The 26,879-nt window shown below is 37.8% G+C and overlaps 1 non-coding gene across 1 annotated transcript; it reads right to left on the minus strand.

Annotated features, from left to right (window-relative positions):
- Nucleotides 1–18,941: 18,941 nt before the first annotated feature.
- On the minus strand, nt 18,942–19,049 carry LOC112745744 (small nucleolar RNA R71). Its single transcript, XR_003173657.1, has one exon. It is a non-coding gene; the product is annotated as a small nucleolar RNA R71 (small nucleolar RNA).
- Between the last annotated feature and the right edge of the window lie 7,830 nt (nt 19,050–26,879).

The raw sequence follows: 26,879 nt of genomic DNA on the forward strand, positions 1-26,879 counted from the left end.
TATAAAATTGGATAATAATCATAACTTATCTCAAATCCAATAAATCAAAACTTGCCTTAATTATCTTTAATAAAATAATCTCTGAATTTAAGGCTATAAATAATTGTAGGATTTGAGACTTGATCATAATAAGACTTTTCAAAAGTTCTGGGTCTTACAAAAAGTATCAACCAGACATGGCCTTCAGCCCACCTCATGATCAACCACGGCCCTAGGCCCAAACAATTCAAACAACAACCAATCACCACAGTCCAACAGAGTCTTAGTCGCAAACACAAATAGGAAAGTTCAAACACAAACAAACAGTTACTGCAAGTAGAACAATTAGCAGTTAATCACAGGTAATCACAAAGGCAAACTAAGTACAATATGCATGCCCATACAATGTCACATAGATGCATATGATGAATGCTTGCCCTAGTGGCTGATGATATCATCTGTCAGTTATAAAGCCAACCCTACAAGTCCTAGTAGCTAACTATTGGACTGTCCCTCTGTCGTGCATCCCCAACTCGAGTTATTCACAATCATAATCATAATTCACATCCAAACCCTCACTAGTGTATATTCACGGGGGCGAGCTCATCCGAAACTTTCACAGTGTCCGGCCACACTTACGACATAGGGTCAGCAGAGTATCGAGTCTCAACCTGGAGCACGTGGTGGCTAGCCACTGCTTCTACCCAGGGAAACTCGTATCTCAGATAATTGGAAGTGCAACAATCACAATATCGATAACTTAGCATATATGCATTTATTCTCAGTCATAAATCAACATTCATCTCAGCCATCCGGCTTAAATTCATAATTCATAGTCAGCCATCCGACTCATAATATACTCCGCAATCACCCATAATTCATTATCATACACAGCCATTCCGGCTCATAACAAAATAGCAGTTCCACCATCTAACATCATCAAATTCATAAAATCGTCATTCAAGCCATAAATCATTTTTCTCAAATCACTTCACTTTGAAATCAAATTTCAACTCCTTTTAGCCTTGTCTTTAAAATTCCCATTCCTCAAATCATCTCAGGCTCATAAGCCACTTTTACTCAAGTAAGTTCCCTTTTTAAAACAAAGTCACCCTCGGCATCCTCTTTCCAAAACTTACAAAACCATGGCAAATTAAAGATTTATTTTGAAATATTCAAAATCATACATCCATGATGATGCCCAAATGCACGGGTTTGGATTTTCACACTAAAAGTAGAATTTGTCCGTTGTAAGTATAGTCTATACCCAACAATTGAGCATTAATCAAATAATAAAGTCAATACAAAATAACCGAGAGTAATCAAACCTCGGGTCGTTCTCCCTAGAAATTGCAATTAAGTGTCATATTATTGGCTATGAGAGAAGTGGAGTTGCAAGAGAAGCAAGAGATATAAATATCAAGAGAGAAAATAAACATGCAAGGAATGTAAATGACAACTCTTGGTAAGAATTGGAAAATTTAGGATTCCTGTCCTAGTTATGGACCACAAACATGACAATTGTGTGGAATCAATCCAAATTAGTCAATCCTCCATGAGAATTATTCAAAGAGTGTAATTGATCTCAATCCATAAGTCCTAGTCAACTCACTAATTACTTAGTGAAAGACTAGCGTCAATGGAAACCAAACCAATTAACTATTCTCACACAATGCGGAATGGACATCCACAACTCAATTGCACCCAAACATCCAATTTCTTAACCAAGAGTGTGAAAACTAAACATGCAAGAAATTGAACATCAAGCAATAAAAGTCAAAGCAATTAAATGTCAAAGCAAGGAAGATTAAAGTGCAAGAAAACCTCTTGGCAAGTAATTGAGGGCTAAGGTTACCTATCCTAGCCATTGACCACAAACACATGATGATTATGAAGAGTTAATCCTACTTAGTCAACCTTACATCAAAGATAAGTCAAATAGGCATAGTTAATTTCAATTCATATATCCTATGTCAACACTAAGGGTCACATAGAGTCAATGGAGACCAGATCAACTAACTACTCTAATATATCAAACAAGAATGGACATCAATGACTCAAGGATCACCAAAGTCATCAATTTCAAGCCAAGAATAGAGAAAAACTAAGTAGAAACTAAGCCAAGCATTTTATCAAATACTTGGTGTGCATGAAAATAAAATAATATTAAATTGCATTAAAAATAAATCTAAGATACCAAAAGCAAGGAAATGACAATAACAATTAAAGAAAGCAATAAATGACATGGAAACATAAATTTGCATTAATTAGAATTAAAATAACAAAAGTGTTCATAACATGAAAATTGACATAAAAGAGAAAATAACAAAAGAGATGAAGAAGAATAAGACAAGAAAGCATAGAAACATAAATGAAACTACACTAAAACAAGAATTAAATGCTGAAATTAAAAGAAATTAAACTAAGAAAACCCTAATTCTAGAGAGAGGGGGGAGCTTTTCTCTCTAGAGAACAACCTACATAATGCTAATCTAACCCTAATTTCTCCCCCCTTCACATGGAGTAAGGCCCTCTCTAATATAGCACTCAATCAGCTTCAGAAAGTCCCAAAATTGGGCCCTAGAGGCCCGAAAATCACCCCCAGCAATTTGCAATAAATGAGTCACGTGCTGGGACGTGTGCGGACACACAAGTTGTCGTGCGTACGCACATGTGGTTTTGTGGCTTTTGTTCGTACACACAGGTGGTTGTGCGCACGCACACTCTAATGTGTGCTTCTCCTTTGTTTTCTTCATGCTTTCTCCCTCTGTACATGCTTCCTTCTACTTTTGCCTTGCCAAACTTGCCTTAGGACCTAAAATCACTCAACAAATATGTCATGGCATCAAATGGCATAAAAGTAGGATTAAAATCACTAATTCAAGCACAGAATAGTATGTTTTCACAATTAAGCTTAATTAAGGGAGAGAACACAAAAGCATGCTATTTGGATGAATAAATGTGGGTTTATATGATGAAATCCACTCAAATCAAACCAAAATATGTCGATAAATATGGACTCATCAATTCCCCCACACTTAAACAATAGCATGTCCTCATGCTAACCATAATCAAAGGAGAATGATAAGGAGGGAAAGCAAATTATTTAATGCAACTACTACATGCATGCAACTATGCCAAATGCTATCTATCTATATTTATACTATGGTTTCTATTGAGTTTGGTAAAAACAAACAAGAGAATCTCAATCAATCCAAAATAAAGCTTAGGACTAAGACAAAGCAAATATAGCAATATGGTCCACATCGAAAGATTCGACTTGAAATTTTCAAATTCCTTTCAACAACTTGCAAGAAGATACAAGATAAGCAATGGAAACATAGAATTAAGCAATTGAAACCCTCACCGGATGTGTTTACACTCTAATCGCTCAGTGTGTAGGGTTTAATCACTCAATCCTCCTTTAATCATGTTTTTCAAAGATTTGCAAGTCGTCTGACAATCAACTAATATTTGATGCATGAATGCAAATATCATGAGGACTTTGTGGGTTGTAATGGGGCTTAGGTAAGAGTAGGATCAATATGGTTAAGTGGGCTAATAGATTGGATTTTTGATTAGCTCAAGTATCCCACTTAATCCTATATATCATCCTATATACATAACAAAACAATCCTAACTATCCATTTAGCCCTTTCCTCACATTCACTCATGCATTTCTTTTCCAATTCAATCACATATGCATCTCTTATTACATTCTTTATTATCATTTCTTTTTCTCTCTTTTTTTATATATACACCAAAATTTCTCTTTTCTTTATAATTAAAGAGAGATGCATATGTTCCAAGTAATGAATGCATGAGTATTTACCCATTTTTTCAAATATTTTCAATGAACACCCAAAGCACTAACTACCAATGATTTCTCACAAATTCCCCCCACACTTGATTAACACACACACACTCAAACCCAAGCTAATCAAAGATACAATCAATGGACATAATGATTTTTCACTTAGGGTGAATGATGTGCTTATAATGAGAACAAAGGGGAATTAAAGGCTCAAAAAGTGGTTTACAAAGATAGATGCAAGGGTTGGCCATATGGGTTAGTGAGCTATACAAAGATGGTCTCAATAATACTAAATGCAATCCAAAACAACAAATATAGGACATATAGACTGAAGCAAATCTAAGATCACAATCATCAAAGGAGTTTATAACACACAAGAACAAAATTTTGTGATTGAAAATATGCAACCACACAATTTAAGCTCAAATCTCACTTGGTATTTGTTCAAGCTCTTTTCCATGTTCCATAAAAATATGCTTCAAGCAAGTTTAAAAATAATTTTCAAATCTAATCAATGGAATGCCAAAAAAAAAGAGATTCTTAAAAATTCTTTGTTGTTTTACCAAAACTTATTTACTCTACCATGCAAATGCGAATATTTACTACCATAACACTATAAGCACTACGGATATATATATATACAAACAAACCAAACCAAGTGCAAATAAAAACAAAAATTACAAAAATTGAAGAAAAAGGAACAAAAAAAAAGAAGAAGGTTGCAAAGTGTCTGAGAAAAGGAATTTTACCCCCTTGAAGTTAGCGATCTTTTCCCACACTTAAATAATGCACGGTCCTTCGTGCATGCACACAATCCGAGGGATGAAGGACTTGAGGATCCACCTTCAGCGGGTGGGCTCCGGGGGCTCCGGTTGCTTTGTATAAACAAATAAACAACAATTGAGGAAAAGTAAGATGTGTGGTATGATAAAAGACAATGTGTACTCTAAATGCGCGCACAATTTAGAACACAACACATTGATCGGGTAAAACAGTAACCACAAAAGTAAAAGAAATAGCATGTTCCTCAATTAAGAAGCCTAGGGTGCAAGTAAAGAATAAGAAAACTTAAGGCACAAGCAACCCTAGGGAACCTTAAAAGTGAATTGAGTGTTTGAGATATTGGATATTGGAATTGTGCAAGTGAAAGCGCAAAGTTAATAGAAAATGGCATAATTAACAATAACCAATGCAATGATTAAAAGAGACTACTTATTCACCCTTAGGAATAATGAAATAATCACATGTATAAGGTGCTTGTTACAAAAAGTGACAAGTCTTGATCAGAATCAAGTCAAGTCGACTCAAAAAAAAAATGCAAAGCATTAACAAGGAACAAATACCTTGTTATGTGATTATATTCACTTAAGAACCATGATGACTAAGTAGCTCAACTCAATTCACTAAAGTAAAAGTGTACAATTCAAGATGCCAAACAAGGATAAATTCTAACACATATGGTCGCGACAACATATGAATCAAACTCACAATTTAATTAGGCAATCAAACAAAGCTTTAATACTTAGTGCACATATCCATCAACAATAAAATCAAAATTCAAACAAGAAGCAACCCAATCAACCTCAATCAAACACTTGCAATTTATTTAATCAAGAATAACTAAACTAAAACTATATACTTACTAAAATGAGAAATGAAATGCATTGAAAACTAACAAGAACAAGTAGAAAATGGGGTGAAAGTAAGAGAAGAGAGAAGTTGAGGGGAAAAGAAGAGAAGGAGTAGAGAGAAGAGAAGAAAAGAAGTATGGTGGGTGAAAACACGGGTGTGCGTACACACAGGTACGCGTGCACACTAGGCGAAAAAGGGGGTTATGCGCGCGCACAGCAGGGAGCGGGCACTGCGAACAGAATGAACATAAGGACCTGTGTGCACGCACAAAAGCATGTGCGGGCGCACAGAATGGAAAAAGAGGGGGTGTTCCCATGCACAAAGGGTGCATATGCTGCGAGCAGAGGGGGTTCCAAAGGTTGTGCGTGCGCACATAGCTATGCACACGCACAAGTGGGGTTTTTTTTGACATGGTGAAGGATCATGTGTGTGTGCGCACACAGGTCCATGCGCACGCACAAGAGCTTAATAGGACAGGGGTTCACACGCACAGGCTGTGCCAACGCTCCCACCAAAGTGGTTGCAAGTTGGCGTGCGGATGCACACATCTGTGCGGCCGCACATAGGGTGCGAGAAAGGGAATGCGTGCGTACGCACGCGAGGGTGCGCACGCACAGGTCACAGAAAATAGGGGAACGCACGCGCACAAGGCGTGCTAGCGCTCCCAACAGGGGGCATGCATGGATGTGTGCGTGCGCACAGGCTTGTGCGCACGTACAGAACGCAAAACATCAAGGATTTGTGCGCGCGCACAGGTGTGTGCGCACGCACGGGTGCCCTGTTTTTCAAAAATTTTTCTTCAAAATTTAAGGTACCAAGCATTAGTTCAATCAAAACTCAACACCAAAACATGCAAGAACCCATGAATTCATGATCCAACCCAAAAATTAACTTACAAATCTTAAAATTAACTAATTCTAAACTAACCAATCAAACAAACATGCAATAAACCAAAATATATACAAAAAGAGAAAAGTTAGAACAGTGTTACCAAGCACTTTTATTTAATGTCTTTAAGTTAGACAATTGGGAGAGCCCTTGCTATGGTGGCTTGTGCTTGACTTCCCTACCAATTCTAGAATGTCCAATGTCCACCGGGATCCAAATCCTAACCATTGACAAAAACAACCAAAAAGAAAACTATTTACATATTAACATCTTCACAATAGCAAAAAATAACGCCATTGCAACTCCCGAGCAACGACGCCAAATTTGACGATGCCCAAATGCACGGGTTTGAATTTTCATACTAAAAGTAGAATTTGTCCATTGTAAGTATAGTCCAAACCCAACAATTGAGCATCAATCAAATAATAAAGTCAATACAAAATAACCGAGAGTAATCAAACCTCGGGTCGTTCTTCCTAGGAATTGTAATTAAGTGTCATATTATTGGCTATGAGAGAAGTGGGGTTGCAAGAGAAGCAAGAGATGTAAATAGCAAGAGAGCAAATAAACATGCAAGGAATGTAAATGGCAACTCTTGGCAATAATTGGGAAATTTAGGATTCCTATCTTAGTTATGGACCACAAACATGGCAATTGTGTGGAATCAATCCAAATTAGTTAATCCTCCATCAGAATTAGTCAAATAGTGTAATTGATTTCAATCCATAAGTCCTAGTCAACTCACTAATTACTTAGTGAAAGACTAGCGTCAATGGAAACCAAACCAATTAACTATTCTCACACAATGCGGAATGGACATCCACAACTCAATTCCACCCAAACATCTAATTTCTCAACCAAGAGTGTGAAAACTAAACATGCAAAAAATTGAACATCAAGCAATAAAAGTCAAAGCAATTAAATGTCAAAGCAAGGAAGATTAAAATGCAAGAAAACCTCTTGGCAAGTAATTGAGGGCTAAGGTTACCGATCCTAGCCATGGACCACAAACACATGATGATTATGAAGAGTTAATCCTACTTAGTCAACCTTACATCGAAGATAAGTCAAATAGGCATAGTTAATTTCAATCCACAAATCCTATGTCAACACTAAGGGTCACATAGAGTCAATGGAGACCAAATCAACTAACTACTCTAATGTATTAAACAAGAATGGACATCAATGACTCAAGGATCACCAAAGTCATCAATTTCAAGCCAAGAGTAGAGAAAAACTAAGTAGAAACTAAGCCAAGCCTTTTATCAAACACTTGGTGTACACGAAAATAAAATAATATTAAATTGCATTAAAAATAAATCTAAGATACCAAAAGCAAGGAAATGACAATAACAATTAAAGAAAGCAATAAATGACATGGAAACATAAATTTGCATTAATTAGAATTAAAATAACAAAAGTGTTCATAACATGAAAATTGACATAAAAGAGAAAATAACAAAAGAGATGAAGAAGAATAAGACAAGAAAGCATAGAAACATAAATGAAACTACATTAAAACAAGAATTAAAGGCTGAAATTAAAGGAAATTAAACTAAGAAAACCCTAATTCAAGAGAGAGGGAGAACTTCTCTCTCCAGAGAACAACCTACATAATGCTAATCTAACCCTAATTTCTCCCCCCTTCACATGGAGTAAGGCCCTCTCTAATATAGCACTCAATCAGCTTCAGAAAGTCCCAAAATTGGGCTCTGGAGGCCCAAAAATCGCCCCCAGCGATTTGCAATAAATGAGTCACGCGCTGGGACGTGTGCGGACACACAGGCGTGTGCGTCCGCACACATGCTGATTTTCTTCTTGTGCGTATGCACAGGTTGTCGTGTGTACACAGATGTGGTTTTGTGGCTTTTGTGCGTACGCATAGGTGGTTGTGCGCACGCACACTCCAATGTGTGCTTCTCCTTTGTTTTCTTCATGCTTTCTCCCTCTGTACATGCTTCCTTCCACTTTTGCCTTGCCAAACTTGCCTTTAGGACCTAAAATCACTCAACAAACATGTCATGACATCGAATGGCATAAAAGTGGGATTAAAATCACTAATTTAAGCACAGAATAGCATGTTTTCACAATTAAGCTTAATTAAGGGAGAGAACACAAAAGCATGCTATTTGGATGAATAAATGTGGGTTTATATGATAAAATCCACTCAAATCAAACCAAAATATGTCGATAAATATGGACTCATCAATCCACAACGGGATTTTACAACAAAAGTCCCTCGGTAGAGTCTCAAGTATTTAGGGAAGAATAACATAACTCATTTTTTCAAATTCACTTAAAATCTTTAAAACCTTGGCTTCCTGATTTGAGTAATAAAAATAGGATCTAAGCCAAACCGAGTCATGTAATCAATTACTCCTTTCAAAGCCATTTCCTTTACTTAAACAAAACCAGCTTCAACCCCATGATTAATTCTAAATAGTTTCAAACTGCTCAAAAATTGTTTTAGTCTTGCAAAAATTCAGAATTCAATGAGTACTTAAAACTTTTCCCAAAACATTTTAAAATGAAACTTGTCAATAGATGTTCAGGTTCTTTCAAAATCACTGAAGCTCCTCCAATCGAAACCCTCAAGTCAAATTCAAAGACATAACCCTTTTCACATTTAAAATAGCCTTAAAACACAAGTTTCATCTAAATAACTTGCTCCCAAAAGAGATACAATACTTTTCTTAAGAAACAAGACTAAATCACAATTTTCTTTTTAATAATTCATTTCAAAAGCATAAGTCATCCCTTTCTTAATAATTCAAATAAAATAGTAGAAGTCTTTAACTCATAATTTTTCAAATAACATTTCAATAAAGTCCCGGATTCTATCAGAATTTCGACAGCACCTCCCCTAAAACTTAGACTTTGCCACCCTATCTGGGTCCCATCCAAACCAATCCACAATCCTTTTCAACGATTCAAAACTCAAAATCAGTTCAACAACAAACTGAATCCAACATTCACCTCATTTTCATATCTCAAGGAAATCGTCTCAAGATCAAATCATTATCAACCGATTAAACTCATTTCCAAAACTTTAAAGAAACAGTTCAGCAACAACCCATTTATCAAAACCAAATAATAATCAGAAGTTGTCTCAAGATCAATCTTTATCAACTGATTAAACTCATTTCCAAAACCTTAACGAGATAATTCAGCAACCATCCATTTATCAAAATCAGATATAATCACATTCATCCAAGCCAGCCAGGCAATACATAAGATTTATACAATCACTAGAAGTATATAATTCTCACATTAGTATCCATTTATAATAATTCCAAAATATAAAATGGCTTTTTAGAAAAGCCCCTACCTCAATACGCAAAACCATAACCCAAACGCGTCATAGGAACCTTCTCTCTCAACCCGAAATCACCGACAACCGCAACCTCAGCTCCAAGCCACTTTCGCAGTAACCACAGCAACTCTAATCGTGACACACAACAACCGAAACTCAATCTTATAGCAATTAACGCCACAAAACCTCAGCCTAAGATAACAGAACAGTAAATAAAGGGCTTTCAAAACGAAAACGCTTACCGAAACTAAGAAAGAACAACTGAATCAAGCAGCGGTAGCCCCGGCGGTGTTTTCGACAACAACCATGCTATACTCGATGAGCAGAATGGTAGATGCATCACCCACAACTCTAGTAGCAGTAACAGCAATGATCTCAACACCAATTGTGATTGCTCAGGAGATAAATTGACAACTAGAACAAAATCATATGCTACTATAATTAGGACAGAGTATAACGGATGAACAAAACGATAGTAGAGTAAGGAAGAAAATGTTACAGGCTCAAGAAACAGAATTTGGCATGGCAAGGTACATCGGAGGCAGAGACATGGTCGACCCGAAGCCAAAGGTCACGGTGATGGCGGCTCCGGCGAAGGCGACGCCGGCAACACAAACAGCGGCTAGGCGCGGTGGTTGGACCCCCAGCTCAGCCCCAGATCTCTCCTTCTCTCCTCTGTTCTCGAGTTCTCTCTCTCTGACTTTGCCATAAGTGGCGGCAACTGACCCTGTGACGAGGACAACGGCGGCGCAGTGAGGGCGACGGCAGCGACTACGCAGGCGACGCGGTGGTGGTGGCGACGGGCTAGAGCGCGAATGGCAGCAGCTGTGGCTCGCGAATCTCTCTCTCCCAGCGTTGCTCACCCTCTCTCCTTCAAGCTCGACGAAAATGGACCCACGGCGGCGGCGACAGCGATGAGAATGAACGGCGCAAACGCCTCCACCGTCGATCCCTTCCCTCATTCTCACGGCTGCTTCTCTACTCCGCGGCTTTGGTTTGTGGCTCTCCTCTCCATTGACGGCAACACGACGGCAGCGGCGGACCCAGCAGTGCCGCGTGACCCCTTCCTCCCTCCCCTCTCATTTCCTTCCCTGATTCTGCTTTCCCTTTCTGCTTCTTTTTCTTCTTTTCATGGAAGAAAGGGGAAAACCGTGTGTGCTGTTGTTGGGTCTTAAGGGGGGGGGGAAATGGGTAACTGGGTTAGGGTTTTAGGATTAGGGTTTTCCCAATTTAGGAATTAGGGTTGTGGTAAAATTAGGTTTAAGGGTAGTTTTGTAATTTCAAATAAAAGTAGGGATAGTATAGCAATTAGAAATAAATTTTAATCCAACAATATTAATGTATAAAAATACTATTTATTCATCAATTTCACAATTATTTTCAATAAAATTTTCAAATCCAATAATTAAAAATAATATAATTAAATCCTTTGTTTTTCCAAAACAGCAGTATTAATATTTTAAAATATTAATTATTTAGTCCAAATTATATAAAATTCTTATTATTTTCTAACTACCAACTTTATAATTTGAATATAGAAAATAATTTAATAATTATAAAATTGGATAATAATCTTAATTTATTTCAAATTCAATCAATCGAAACTTACTTTAATTATCTTTAATAAATAAATTTCATAAATTAAAGCTACAAAAATATCGAATTTGAAATTAGCTCATGATAGCCCTTTTTCAAAAATTTTGGATCTTATATTCTACCCACTTTATAAAAATTTTCGTCCTCGAAAATTGATACAAAATGAAAGAAATTTCATAACAGTTCACTCTTGAACACATTTAAGGAAGAAGCAAAAATATCTCAACATATAAACATACATGCGATTTTCAAATACTTGGATTGTAGTATGCATAAAGATACAAGGGTAGGAGTGTGATTGCAAAGCAAACGTTACAAGATAGGCTCAATGCAAAAGATGACATGGTTCAAACATGTGATAGTAAAGCAAGGCATCGAAGGCTATAAAACAGGATGGGGTTAAAACGACGTGCTTAACATCCGCGCACTAATCTCGTACCAACCTCAAAGCTTCAACTTTCCAACTCCATCAATTACTTTACAACTCCATAACTGGTCACAAGTCTAACACCCGCAGACTCTTTCACAAGGAACAAAACTCCCACAACTCCTCATAATGTTGTACACTTACCGCCCCACCTTCCATATACACATATCACGTCTTAAAGAACTAACGCATCACATTACTACGTCTGCAGGTCGTACGTGACATCAAAACGATTCTCGAGTCTACTCAGAAGGATACAAGATTTTAGAAAGGAGAGGCAACTGTCAAGGATAATACTCATAGATTTGAAAGAATGTATGCAATTCCAGGTAAACAAAGATTCTCAAGCAATGAATCTTTCTAGATATAAGTCAATTGATAACTTCAAAGATAACCCTTGGATCAACGAAATTCAATAGGATTAATAAGAACAAAATCAGCGCATCATTTTGAAACAAATTCAAGCTGAGTAGAAGAAATATGAGGTTTACAGAAAAGAATATCTCAAACCCAAGACAAAGCTCATAGAACTCAAGAGCACAATTTAAATACTTCCGAATACATTGTTCACAAAAGAATAAAAAACTTGCGAAAAAATCACTTCGCAGTCTAAAAGAAAAGTTAAGCAACAAACATTCTTCCAAAGAGTAACAAAAGCATAAACGTGGCTTTATTTTAATACAATTTCATGTTGGAGTAGATTATGTAGAGTTTTAGAACAAGATGCACACAGGTTAGCTAAGAGCTAAAATATTTCTTCCAATATTTTAGAAGGATAGTTAGGTGCACATCTTAACCAAAAGTAGTTCATAAGACTCGGAAGAAAATCAAATGCTTGTTCAAAAATTTTCAAGGTTCATATTCAAACAAACGTGTATAAAAAATTATAGCAAGGATGAAAGAGGAAGTTAAACTCTATTTAAAAAGAAAATCCGAGGTAAAAATTTGTTTATAGGATAGTAAAGGAAATAAGTGGCGCGTTACAAACAGACAGATTTCTGATAAATATGGAAGCTTTCCAAAATTTTATTTAAAATGGTGCTTGCCAACTTCAAAACAACTTTGTCAAAATTTGAAGAATGGTTTCAATTGTAATCAAGCAACAGAAAAATTTTAGTTTGGAATTTTCTTCAAAGAGAATTCAAAATTTCTTTAAAAAGTTCAAAACAAGACTCCAAAAGTATACTTGAAATCACCATCTCAAAAGGATATTCAAGAAGATTAGGATGTACTTAAAAAGGAGACAAGCCATACAAGAAAGGATCTTAAATCAAGATAGTTTAAACAAGATCCAATAGGCATGAGACATCAAACAAGCTCTCAATTGATCCAAAAGAATACATAAGTCATAGGAAAAGACAACTCAATCATTAGTAATTTCTCAAGGATAAATCTTTGACCAAGAACTTTGGTAGAGACAATGAGAGGATAAATGATGCACTAATTTGAAACAAATCAAGCTGACTCACATAAGAAGGATATTCACAAGAGAGGGGAAACCAAGATCAATGGTAATGTTCGCAAGATGTAAAAGATTAGTTAAAAACAAAGTCAAGTATGACATCCATAGAAACAAAGACTTAAGGAATTAGTCCATGATAGAAAAGAAAGGTACGAGCCCAATATTTTCAAAAGAACAACAACTGCATAAGCAATGTATCATGCTAAATTAAATTCAATTAAAAATGAATTAGGTGAAACTTGTCAAACGAAGATCAACCGAAATAAAGGCAAAAATCTTTTCATTCTAAAATTTTGAAAAATACCTAAATACATAATCAAATAAAGATATGTATTGGAACTGTAGTAAACTTATTAGAAAGTCAAATTTGTATTTAAAGTAAGTGTAGTTCCGTAAACCAGTAAAAGTACATGCAAAGTATTAGAAATAAACAGTTGTTACACTGTATAAGGAATTTTCAAGGTTCTATATAAATAAGTGTATATTGAATCAACAACAATTTTATAGAAATTTCAAAATTTGTTGTAATCACTATCAAATAAGAGAACAATTGAATTAGTAATTTCTCTAAGAATGGACTTGAAATCAGGAGTTAAAAGGCACAGCGCATTAAGACAAGTTCAAAGCTATATCAAAGAATACGTGAATCAAGAAGAAGAATTCAAACAGAGAATGATAGATACAACAAGGATTTCAAACAAGCATATGCAATTAAGATCAAACAAGAATGCATATTGTTCCGAGGGTTACCTGAAACTGTAGGTCGATCTCGGACGAGATCTGCGGTGGTGGTCGGAGCTGTCGTGTCTGACCTGTTGGACTTGGTGGTGCTGCTGATCCTTCATCACCGGAGGGTGGTGGTACCTGTACTGATGCTTAAGTTAGCACGTGCTTTAGGCAGGTTTTAGTAGAATCAGAGTATGAGTTATACCTGGGTACTCCAGTGTATTTATAGTAGTGTGGAGTGACCTTTCTTTGAGATAAGTTGGTTATCTTATCTTATCTTTGAGTGAAGTCATCTTATCTTTAAGGGGAACCGCCTTTATCTTTTTAGGCCTTAGCCGCCTTTAGATTTGGGCTGTGTCCCTTCATTTGGGCCTGCTTGGGCTTCTTATGTCGATTTGGCCAAACTCTTTTAAAGAAGAGGTCGGTCGCTTTATCTTCAATTATTCTGGGTCGAATAGCTCGACCCAGGGTATGAACAGTGCCCCTGCTTGAGCTCGACTTTTCCCTTAGGGTCATGTCCTTTAGACTTTGATCTCTTTGAGGAAATCGAGCTCGAGCACTTCTCCTTGGGTCGATCTCTATATAACTCTTGCTGGACTTCTTTGAATGCGGAGCGTTTTCTTTTTTTCCTTTGTTAACCACCGCGCGCGTTGCGCTTCCTTGGGAACGTGCGAGGGTTAAATGCTCATTAACTCCTCTTTTGCCGTTTCGTTCTTTTCCTCTTTTCATTTCATTTTGAATTTTAAAGCCTTATCTTTCAGTTTCTTCTTCTTTCTCTTTGCCCTTCGCTTTTTGTTGCTTCATTGAAGTGATTCGTCCCCTCTGCTTCTCTCGCGTTTCATATTTCTTTGCCTTCTTTAGCTCGAGAGTGTTTGATCGTTGCCCTATTTTCCTCTTTCTTTACAGGTTGGTATCTCTTCTTCCATTTTTTCATTTTGATGACTTGTTTCGGTATTTTATGTCTGCAAAAGCTTTGGCCAAATCCACTTTGGAAAGCTTGATCCTTTTTGCTAAAGGTTGCATTTCTTTTATTAATGCTGTGATTTTGTTGACTTGCCCCAAACTCATTGCTTGCTGTAGCATTTTGTCTTCGCTTTTTCGTGTCTCCAAGCTTTCTATTTTCCTTGCCATGAAGAAACTGTTTGGTGTGGACCTGTGCTGGTTCTTCGTTATTAACTTCTCCTCTGTAGGTTAGTGTTTACTTTCTTTTTTGTGCATGCTTTATGAGCAGATAATTTATACGCTTTTTGGCATTGTTTTTAGTGTGTTTTTAGTATATTTTAATTAGTTTTTATTATGTTTTTATTAGTTTTTAAATAAAAATCACATTTCTGGACTTTACTATGAGTTTGTGTGTTTTTCTATGATTTCAGGTATTTTCTAGCTGAAATTGAGGGACCTGAGCAAAAATCTGATTCAGAGGCTGAAAAAGGACTGCAGATGCTGTTGGATTCTGACCTCCCTTCACTCAAAGTAGATTTTCTGGAGCTACAGAAGCCCAATTGGCGCGTTCTTAATTGTGTTGGAAAGTAGACATCCTGGGCTTTCCAGAAATATATAATAGTCCATACTTTGCCCGAGCTTTGATGGCCCAAACAGGCATTCCAAGTCAGCTCAAGAATTCTGGCGTTTAACGCCGGAACTGGCACAAAAGCTGGAGTTAAACGCCCAAACTGGCACAAAAGCTGGCGTTTAACTCCAAGAAAAGTCTCTACACATGGAAGCTTCAATGCTCAGTCCAAGCACACACCAAGTGGGCCCGAAAGAAGATTTCTGCATTAATTACTGATTTCTGTAAATCCTAGGCTACTAGTTCTCTATAAATAGGACCTTTTTCTATTGTATTTTCATACTTTTGATAGACCTTTTCACGCTTTTGGGAGGCTGGCCTCTCGGCTATGCCTAGACCTTGTTCTTATGTATTTTCAACGGTGGAGTTTCTACACACCATAGATTAAGGTGTGGAGCTCTGCTGTTCTTCATGAATTAATACAAAGTACTATTGTTTTTCTATTCAACTCAAGTCTATTTCTTCTCCAAGATATTCATTCGCACCCAAGAACATGATGAATGTGATGATTATGTGACACTCATCACCATTCTCATCTATGAACGCGTGACTAACAACCACTTCCGTTCTACATGCAAACAAGCTTGAATGTGTATCTCTTGGGTTTCTAATCTAAGATTGGAACCTTCGTGGTATAGGCTAGAATTATTGGCAGCCATTCCTGAGATCCGGAACGTCTAAATCTTGTCTATGGTATTCTGAGTAGGATCTGGGAAGGGATGACTGTGACGAGCTTCAAACTCGCGATTGTTGGGCGTGTGACAGACGCAAAAGGATCAATGGATCTTATTCCAACATGATCGAGAACCGACAGATGATTAGCCGTGCGGTGACAGCGTGCGTAGAACATTTTCACTGAGAGGACGGGAAGTAGCCATTGACAACGGTGATGCCCAACATAAAGCTTGCCATGGAAAGGAGTATGAATGATTGGAAGAAGGCAATAGGAAAGTAAAGGTTCAGGAGGAACAAAGCATCTTCATACGCTTATCTGAAATTCCTACCAATGAATTACATAAGTATCTCTATCTTTAACTTATTTTATGTTTTATTCATCTTTTAATTATCAATTCTCCATAACCATTTGAATCCGCCTGACTGAGATTTACAAGATGACCATAGCTTGCTTCAAGCCGACAGTCTCCGTGGGATCGACCCTTACTCACGTAAGGTTTATTACTTGGACGACCCAGTGCACTTGCTGGTTAGTTGTGCGGAATTGTGACAAAGTGTGATTCACGTTTGAGAGCTCCAAGTCCTTTGGCGCCATTGTTGATGATCACAATTTCGTGCACCAAGTTTTTGGCGCCGTTGCCGGGGATTGTTCGAGTTTGGACAACTGACGGTTCATCTTGTTGTTTAGATTAGGTAATTTTATTTTTTATTTTCGAAAAAAGTTTTTAAAATACAAAATTTTTTTTTTCTATTTTGTTCTTCAGAGTTTTTAAGAATTAATTCTAGAGTTTCAAGGTGATGTTCTTATCATCACAAAAGCTGATTGATTCTCATCAATTTAGCTGTTGAATGTAATGATCTGCTAAAGCTTGGCTGGCCATTGGCCATGTCTAGTGTTTTGGACCGGAGCTTTCTTTGAAAGCTTGGTTGGCTAGTAAGCCATGTCTAATTCCTGGACCGGAGTCTTAGACTAGCATTGCAATGATTCCTGGAACTCTTATTAAAAATTTTGAATCCCTTTCTTCTCCACTCAATTTTCGAAAAATAAAAAAAAATTCTATAAAACCATAAAAATAAAAAATATTTTATGTTTCTTGTTTGAGTCTAGTATCAATTTTTAAGTTTGGAGTCAATTGCATGTTTTTATTCTTCTTGCATTTTTTGAATATATGCATTATGTTCTTCATTGATCTTCAAGTTGTTCTTGATGATTTCAGTACTCTGATCTTTAATTTCTCTTATTTTGTGTCTTTTGTTGTTTTTTATATGCATTTTCAAATTGTTATAGTCAGTAGTATACAAACTTCTAAGTTTGGTGTCTTGCATGCATTGTTTATTTGATCTTAGTTGCATTCTTTTATTATTACTTCTCATCATTTAAAAATTCAAAAAATTTTTTTAATTGTGTCTTTTCAAGTCAATAACACAGAGAATTGAAGATTCAGAACATTCAGCAGAGGAATTACACAGAAAAAGCTGGGCGTTCAAAACGCCCAGTGAAGAAGGAAAACTGGCATTTAAACGCCAGCCAGGGTACCTGGCTGGGCATTAAACGCCCAAAAAGGTAGGATTTTGGGCGTTAAATGCCAGAATGGAGCGTTTAACGCCAGGATGACACTAGTGGGAAGATTTTGTTTTTAATTCAAATCTTTTTCAAATTTTCATAATTTTTCAAAATCAAATTTTTTTAAATCATATCTTTTCAATCGTATCTTTTCAAAATCAATTTCTTTTCAATTTTTTTATTACTATTTTCAAAAATCCTTGCTACAATTAGTGATTTAATTCAAAATTTTCAAGTTGTTATTTGCTTATTAAGAAAGGATCAAATTTTAAATTCTAGAATCATATCTTCTAATTTCTTGTTAGTCAAGTAATCAACTTTAATTTTAAAACTTTCTCTTTTTAATTTGATTTTCAATCATATCTTCTCAATCATATCTTTTCAATCACATCTTTTTCAAAATTAAGTTTCAATCATATCTTTTTAATTTCTAATTTCACAATCTTTTTCAAAAATCACTTAATTTCTTTCCCAATCTTAGTTTTCGAAAATCATCAATCAAATTTTCAAAATTTCTTTTAATTATTTCAAAATCTTTTACTTTAATTTCGAAAATTCTTCCCCTCTTCTCACATCCTTCTATTTAAGGACTAACACTCCTCCACTATCAATAATTCGAACTCTATCCCTCTTGATAAGTTCGAATTCTTCTCTTTCTACCTTCTCCTTCTATTATTCTTTTCCTCTGACACTTCAAGGAATCTCTATACTGTAACATAGAGGATTCCATACTTTCTTGTTCTCTTCTCTTTCATATGAGCAGGAGCAAGGACAAAGGAATCCTTGTTAAAGCTGATCCTAAACCTGAAAGGACCTTGAAGAGAAAGCTAAGAGAAGCTAAAGCACAACTCTCTCTAGAGGGCCTAACAGAGCTCTTCAAGGAGGAAGAAGCCATGGCAGCCGAAAACAACAATGCCAACAATACAAGGAAGGTGCTTGGTGACTTTACTGCACCTACTCCTGACTTCTATGGGAGAAGCATCTCAATTCCTGCCATTGGAGCAAACAAATTTGAGCTTAAGCCTCAATTAGTTTCTCTAATGCAACAGAATTGCAAGTTTCATGGACTTCCATTGGAAGATCCTCATCAGTTCTTAGCTGAATTCTTGCAAATCTGTGACACTATCAAGACCAATGGGGTTGATCCCGAGGTCTACAAGCTTATGCTCTTCCCCTTTGCTGTAAGAGACAGAGCTAGAACATGGTTGGATTCACAACCTAAAGAAAGCCTGAACTCTTGGGAAAAGCTAGTTAATGCCTTCTTGGCATAGTTCTTTCCACCTCAAAAATTGAGCAAGCTTAGAGTGGAAGTTCAAACCTTCAGACAGAAGGAAGGAGAATCCATCTATGAAGCTTGGGAAAGATACAAGCAATTGATCAGAAGGTGCCCTTCTGACATGCTTTCAGAATGGAGCATCATAGGTATAGTCTATGATGGTCTGTCTGAACTATCCAAGATGTCATTGGACAGCTCTGCTGGAGGATCTCTTCATCTGAAGAAGACGCCTGCAGAAGCTCAAGAACTCATTGAGATGGTTGCAAATAACCAATTCATGTACACTTCTGAAAGGAACCCTGTGAATAATGGGACAAATCAGAAGAAAGGAGTTCTTGAGATTGATACTCTGAATGCCATATTGGCTCAGAATAAAATATTGACTCAGTAAGTCAATATGATTTCTCAAAGCCTGTCTGGAATGCAAGCTGCACCAGGCAGTACTAAGGAAGCTTCATCTAAAGAAGAAGCTTATGATCCTGAGAACCCAGCAATGGAAGAGGTGAATTACATGGGAGAATCCTATGGAAACACCTATAATCCTTCATGGAGAAATCATACAAATCTCTCATGGAAGGATCAACAGAGACTTCAACAAGGTTTCAACAACAATAATAGTGGAAGAAATAGGTTTCGCAATGGCAAACCTTTTCCATCATTTTCTCAGCAACAGACAGAGAATTCCAAGCAGAGCCATTCTGAATTAACAACCATAGTCTCTGATCTAATTAAAACCACTCAAAGTTTCATGACTGAAACAAGGTCCTCCATTAGAAATTTGGAGGCACAAGTAGGTCAACTGAGTGAGAAAGTTACTAAACTCCCTCCTAGTACTCTTCCAAGCAATACAAAAGAGAATCCAAAAGGAGAGTGCAAGGCCATCAACATGACCCACACGGCCGAACTTGGAGAGGAGGAAGAGGCAGTGATCTCCACTGAGGAAGACCTCACTGGACGTCTACTGGCCTCCAAGGAGTTCCCTCATGAGGAACCATGGGAATCTGAGGCTCACACTGAGACCATAGAGATTCCGTTGAATTTAATTTTGCCATTCATGAGCTCTGATGAGTATTCTTCCTCTGAAGAGGATGAAGATGTTACTGAAGAGCAAGTTGCTAAGTATCTTAGAGCAATCATGAAGCTAAATGCCAAGCTATTTAGTAATGAGACTTGGGAGGATGAACCCCCATTACTCATCAAAGAACTGGATGACTTGACTAGGCAAAGATTACCTCTGAAGAGACAAGATCCTGGAAAGTTCTCAATACCTTGTACCATAGGCACCATGACCTTTGAAAAGGCTCTGTGTGACCTAGGGTCAAGCATAAACCTCATGCCTCTCTCTGTAATGGAGAAACTATGAATTTTTGAGGTTCAAGCTGCAAGAATCTCACTAAAGATGGCAGACAATTCAAGAAAATAGGCTTATGGACTTGTAGAGGATGTCTTGGTAAAGGTTGAAGACCACTACATCCCTACTGATTTCATAATCCTAGAGACTGGAACAAAGTGTGTGGATGAATCCATCATCCTTGGCAGACCCTTCCTAGCCATAGCAAAAGCTGTGATTGATGTTGACAGAGGAGAATTGATCATTCAAGTGAATGAAGACTTCCTTGTGTTTAAAGCTCAAGGATATCCCTCTGTAACCATGGAGAGGAAGCATGAAGAGCTTCTCTCAATACAGAGTCAAACAGAGCCCCCACAGTCAAACTCTAAGTTTGGTGTTGGGAGGTTCCAACATTGCTCTGAACATCTGTGAGGCTCCATGAGAGCCCACTGTCAAGCTATTGACATTAAAGAAGCACTTGTTGGGAGGCAACCCAATCTATAATTATCTATGTTAAATTTCTATTTTCTTTTGTTATTTTATATTTTCTGTAGGTTGATGATCATGTGAAGTCACAAAAACAACTGAAAAAGCAAAAACAGAATGAAAAACAGTATTAAAAATAGAACACCCTGGAGGAGAAGGCTACTGGCGTTTAAACGCCAGTAAGGGCAGCAGAATGGGCGTAAAACACCCAGTCTGGCACCATTCTAGGCGTTTAACGCCAGAAATGGGCACCAGACTGGCGTTTAACGCCAGGAATGGGCAAGAAGCTGGCGTTAAACGCTAGAAATGGGCAGCAACCTGGCGTTTAACACTAGGATTGGCAGAAAGGGGCATTTTTGCACGCCACTTGGTGCAGGGATGAGATATCCTTGACACCTCAGGATCTGTGGATCCCACAGGATCCCCACCTACCCCACCACTCTCTCTCTTCTTCACCCATTCACCAATCACCTCAAAACCTCTTCTCCAAAAACCCCTTACCTATCAAATCCCACCATTCTCTTCACCACTCACATCCATCCTTCATAAAACCCCACCTACCTCACCATTTAAATTCAAACCACTTTTCCTCCCAAACCCACCCATAATGGCCGAACCATACCCCCCTCTCCACTCTTATATAAACCCATCTTCACTCCTTCATTTTCACACAACATACACACTACTTCTCCCCCTTGGCCGAAACACTAAGCCCCCTCCATCTCCTCTATTTCTTCTTCTTCTACTCTCTTCTTTCTTCTTTTGCTCGAGGACGAGCAAACCTTCTAAGTTTGGTGTGGTAAAAGCATTGCTTTTTGTTTTTCCATAACCATTTATGGCACCAAAGGCCGGAGAAACCTCTAGAAAGAGGAAAGGGAAGGCAAAAGCTTCCTCCTCCGAGTCATGGGAGATGGAGAGATTCCTCTCAAGGGTGCATCAAGACCACTTCTATGAAGTTGTGGCCAAGAAGAAGGTGATCCCCGAGGTCCCTTTCAAGCTCAAAAAGAGTGAATATCTGGAGATCCGACATGAGATTCGAAGAAGAGGTTGGGAAGTTCTCGCCAACCCCATTCAACAAGTCAGAATCTTAATGGTTCAAGAGTTCTATGCCAATGCATGGATCACCAAGAACCATGATCAAAGTGTGAACCCGGACCCTAAGAATTGGCTTACAATGGTCCGAGGGAAATACTTAGATTTCACTCTGGAAAATGTAAGGTTGGCATTCAATTTGCCTATGATGCAAGGAGATGCACACCCATACACTAGAAGGGTCAACTTTGATCAAAGGTTAGACTAAGTCCTCATGGACATCTGTGAAGAGGGCGCTCAATAGAAGAGAGATTCAAGAGGGAAGCCGGTTCAACTAAGAAGGCATGACCTCAAGCCCGTGGCTAGGGGATGGTTGGAGTTCATCCAACGCTCAATCATTCCCACTAGCAACCGGTCTGAAGTTACTATAGACTGAGCTATCATGATCCATAGCATCATGATTGGAGAGGAAGTAGAAGTTCATGAGGTTATATCCCAAGAACTCTACAAGGTGGTGGACAAGTCCTCTACTTTGGCAAGGTTAGCCTTCCCTCATCTCATTTGTCACCTTTGCAATTCAGCTGGAATTGATATAGAGGAAGACATCCTCATTGATGAGGACAAGCCCATCACTAAGAAAAGGATGGAGCAGACAAGAGATCTCACTCATGGACAAGAGTATGAGGAAATTCCTCATCATGAAATCCCTGAGATGCCTCAAGGGATGCATTTTCCTCCACAAAACTACTGGGAGCAAATCAACACCTCCCTAGGAGAATTGAGTTCCAATATAGGACAACTAAGGGTGGAGCACCAAGAGCATTCTATTCTCCTCCATGAAATTAGAGAAGACCAAAGAGTTATGAGAGAGGAGCAACAAAGGCAAGGAAGAGACATTGAGGAGCTCAAGCACTCCATAAGATCTTCAAGAGGAAGAACAAGCCGCCATCACTAAGGTGGACCCGTTCTTTAATTTCCTTGTTCTCTATTTTCTGTTTTTCGAAAATTATGCTTTATGTTTATGTCTTTATTACATGATCATTAGTGTTTAAGTGTCTATGCCTTAAAGCTATGAAAATGAATCCATCACCTTTCTTAAATGAAAAATGTTTTTAATTGAAAAAGAAAAAGAAGTGCATGAATTTCAAATTTTAAAACAGTTTAGTTATTTTGATGTGGTGGCAATACTATTGTTTTTCTGAATGAATGCTTGAACAGTGCATATTTTTGAATTTGATTGTTAATGAATGTTAAAATTGTTGGCTCTTGAAAGAATGATGGGAAAAGGAGAAATGTTATCTGATGATCTGAAAAATCATAAAATTGATTCTTGAAGCAAGAAAAAGCAGTGAAAAGCTTGTAGAAAAAAATATATATATATGCGAAAAAAAAAAAAGAAAAAAAAAAGAAAAAAAGAAGAAAAAGAAAAAGCAAGCAGAAAAAGCCAATAACCCTTTAAACCAAAAGGCAAGGGTAAAATAAAAAGGATCCAAGGCTTTGAGCATCAGTGAATAGGAGGGCCCACAGGAATAAAATCCTGGCCTAAGCGGCTAAACCAAGCTGTCCCTAACCATGTGCTTGTGGCGTGAAGGTGTCGAGTGAAAACTTGAGACTGAGCGGTTAAAGTCGTGGTCCAAAAGCAAAAAGAGTGTGCTTAAGAGCTCTGGACACCTCTAATTGGGGACTCTAGAAAAGCTGAGTCACAATCTAAAAAGGTTCACCCAGTTATGTGTCTGTGGCATTTATGTATCCGGTGGTAATACTGGAAAACAAAATGCTTAGGGTCACGGTCAAGACTCATAAAGTAGCTGTGTTCAAGAATCAACATACTTAACTAGGAGAATCAATAACACTATCTGGATTCTGAGTTCCTATAGAAGCCAATCATTCTGAACTTCAAAGAATAAAGTGAGATGCCAAAACTGTTCAGAAGCAAAAAGCTAAAAGCCCCGCTCATCTAATTAATACTGATCTTCATAGATGTTTTTGGAATTCATTGTATATTCTCTTCTTTTTATCCTATTTGATTTTCAATTGCTTGGGGACAAGCAACAATTTAAGTTTGGTGTTGTGATGAGCGGATAATTTATACGCTTTTTGGCATTGTTTTTAGTATGTTTTTAGTATATTTTAATTAATTTTTATTATATTTTTATTAGTTTTTAAATAAAAATTACATTTCTGGACTTTACTAAGAGTTTGTATGTTTTTCTGTGATTTCAGGTATTTTCTGGCTGAAATTGAGGGACCTGAGCAAAAATCTGATTCAGAGGCTGAAAAAGGACTGCAGATGCTGTTGGATTCTGACCTCCCTACACTCGAAGTGGATTTTCTGGAGCTAAAGAAGCCCAATTGGCGAGATCTCAATTGCGTTGGAAAGTAGACATCTTGGGCTTTCCAGCAATATATAATAGTCCATACTTTACCCGAGATTTGATGGCCCAAACAGGCGTTCCAAGTCAGCTCAAGAATTCTGGCGTTTAACGCCGGAACTGGCACAAAAGCTGGAGTTAAACGCCCAAACTGGCACAAAAGCTGGCATTTAACTCCAAGAAAAATCTCTACACATGGAAGCTTCAATGCTCATTCCAAGCACACACCAAGTGGGCCCAGAAGAAGATTTCTGCATTAATTATTGATTTCTGTAAACCCTAGGCTACTAGTTCTCTATAAATAGGACCTTTTTCTATTGTATTTTCATACTTTTGATAGACCTTTTCACGCTTTTGGGAGGCTGGCCTCTCGGCCATGCCTAGACCTTGTTCTTATGTATTTTCAACGGTGGAGTTTCTACACACCATAGATTAAGGTGTGGAGCTCTGCTGTTCTTTATGAATTAATACAAAGTACTATTATTTTTCTATTCAACTCAAGTCTATTTCTTCTCCAAGATATTCATTCGCACCCAAGAACATGATGAATGTGATGATTATGTGACACTCATCACCATTCTCATCTATGAATGCGTGACTGACAACCACTTCCGTTCTACATGCAAACAAGCTTGAATGTGTATCTCTTGGGTTTCTAATCTAAGATTGGAACCTTCGTGGTATAGGCTAGAATTATTGGCAGCCATTCCTGAGATCCAGAATGTCTAAACCTTGTCTATGGTATTCTGAGTAGGATCTGGGAAGGGATGACTGTGACGAGCTTCAAACTCGCGATTGTTGGGCGTGTGACAGACGCAAAAAGATCAATGGATCTTATTCCAACATGATCGAGAACCGACAGATGATTAGCCGTGCGGTGACAACGTGCATAGAACATTTTCACTGAGAGGACGGGAAGTAGCCATTGACAACGGTGATGCCCAACATAAAGCTTGCCATGGAAAGGAGTATGAATGATTGAAAGAAGGCAATAGGAAAGCAGAGGTTCAGGAGGAACAAAGCATCTTCATACGCTTATCTGAAATTCCTACCAATGAATTACATAAGTATCTCTATCTTTATCTTATTTTATGTTTTTTTCATCTTTTAATTATCAATCCTCCATAACCATTTGAACCCGCCTGACTGAGATTTACAAGATGACCATAGCTTGCTTCAAGCCGACAGTCTCCATGGGATTGACCCTTACTCACATAAGGTTTATTACTTGGACGACCCAGTGCACTTGCTGGTTAGTTGTGCGGAATTGTGACAAAGTGTGATTCACGTTTAAGAGCTCCAAGTCCTTTGGCGCCATTGTTGATGATCACAATTTCGTGCACCAATGCTTTTGATTAAGGTTATGACTTTGTGTTTGAGTTTTACTTTGAAAAAACTTTGATTCTTCTGTGAAAAGATTGCGTCTTTTTGTGTCTTGATCCACAGTTTGTGATTTTTCCTTGTTGCTCATTCTTTGGGAAGAATGTGTGCCTTCTGGTAATCTTGCTCAGGGTTTTCGTTGTTGTTCTTGTTTCTTTTCATCGTTTGTCTGGCTTCTTTTTGTTCTAGCTTAACAATCTTTTGATGATAAAATGTCAGTATGAAAAGTTGTAACTTTGATATTTTTTGTTGGATAAAGGAAGAGACTTTCGCGTTGTTGAGTGTTGATTCTTGTTTGTGAGATGTTTAGGGCATAGACCGTCGATTTCCTTTTTTCCTGGTTCTTGCCTTGTTATTGCCTCCAAAGAGTGCCCCTGGACTTTGGTGTGAGTCTTAGGGTTTCCCTTTTATTGCCGTAACTAACTTCTTGATGTTCATATGTTATTGTCCGAGTTGTTTCCTTATTTGTTCGAGTTGTCTGGTAGTAACCCATTTTTACTTTTTCTTCCTGTAGGAGTAGTTGGCCCATGTCTTCTCGCAAAAACATTGTTGAAATATCTACTAAGATCCCAGATGGCATGTCTGATTGGCTGGATTCCATTGTTCTGACGTGTGTTACAGTTGCTGATTCTGAGTATTGTGTGTGGCTTAGGAGGCACCATAGGATTTGTAGTGATAGGGATCAAGAGAAAAACTATGAGTTAGTGTCACCTGACCCTGAGGAGAGGGTTAGCTTTCCCTCTTTAACTTAAGGAGAACGTCCCTTCTTCTATGCTTATGACTATTTCTTTAGACAATTGAGTATTACCATTCCTTTCATCCCCTTTGAGATCGAGTTGTTGTGGTCTTGCAATGTAGCTCCTTCCCAGCTCCACCCGAACTCTTGGGGCTTTATCAAAATCTTTCAGTTGTTGGGTCAGGAACTAGATATCCGACCTACCCAAACTCTCTTCCTTTATCTTTTTTGTGCTGACGAAGCCTGGGGTAGCGAAGAAGAAATCCTCCTGGGTTTCTTTTCGAGCTACTCAGAGAAAAAAGGTTTTCTCTATGTATGACGAGTCCTTTAGGGACTTTAAAAACTATTATTTTAAGGTCTGAGCTGTTGAGGGAGTTCGGCCCTTCTTTTTGGATGAAAATGATGAGCCTACCTTTTCTTTGTACTGGCAGAAGAATGTAATAGTAGCTAGGTATTCCTGGGAGAGTCTTGATGAGGTCGAGCAGGCCTTTGTGAATTTGTTGGAGGAAATTTGCGGGAAGCCTCCCCATCTTGACACGAAAAAGTTTTTGGGAGATTCTTCCCTTCTTCGGACTGAATTGGGTAGTCGCCGACTTTATTTGTAGCTTCTCTTTGTTTATT

This window comes from Arachis hypogaea, chromosome 14, assembly GCF_003086295.3.
Source record: "Arachis hypogaea cultivar Tifrunner chromosome 14, arahy.Tifrunner.gnm2.J5K5, whole genome shotgun sequence".
Lineage (NCBI taxonomy): Eukaryota > Viridiplantae > Streptophyta > Magnoliopsida > Fabales > Fabaceae > Arachis > Arachis hypogaea.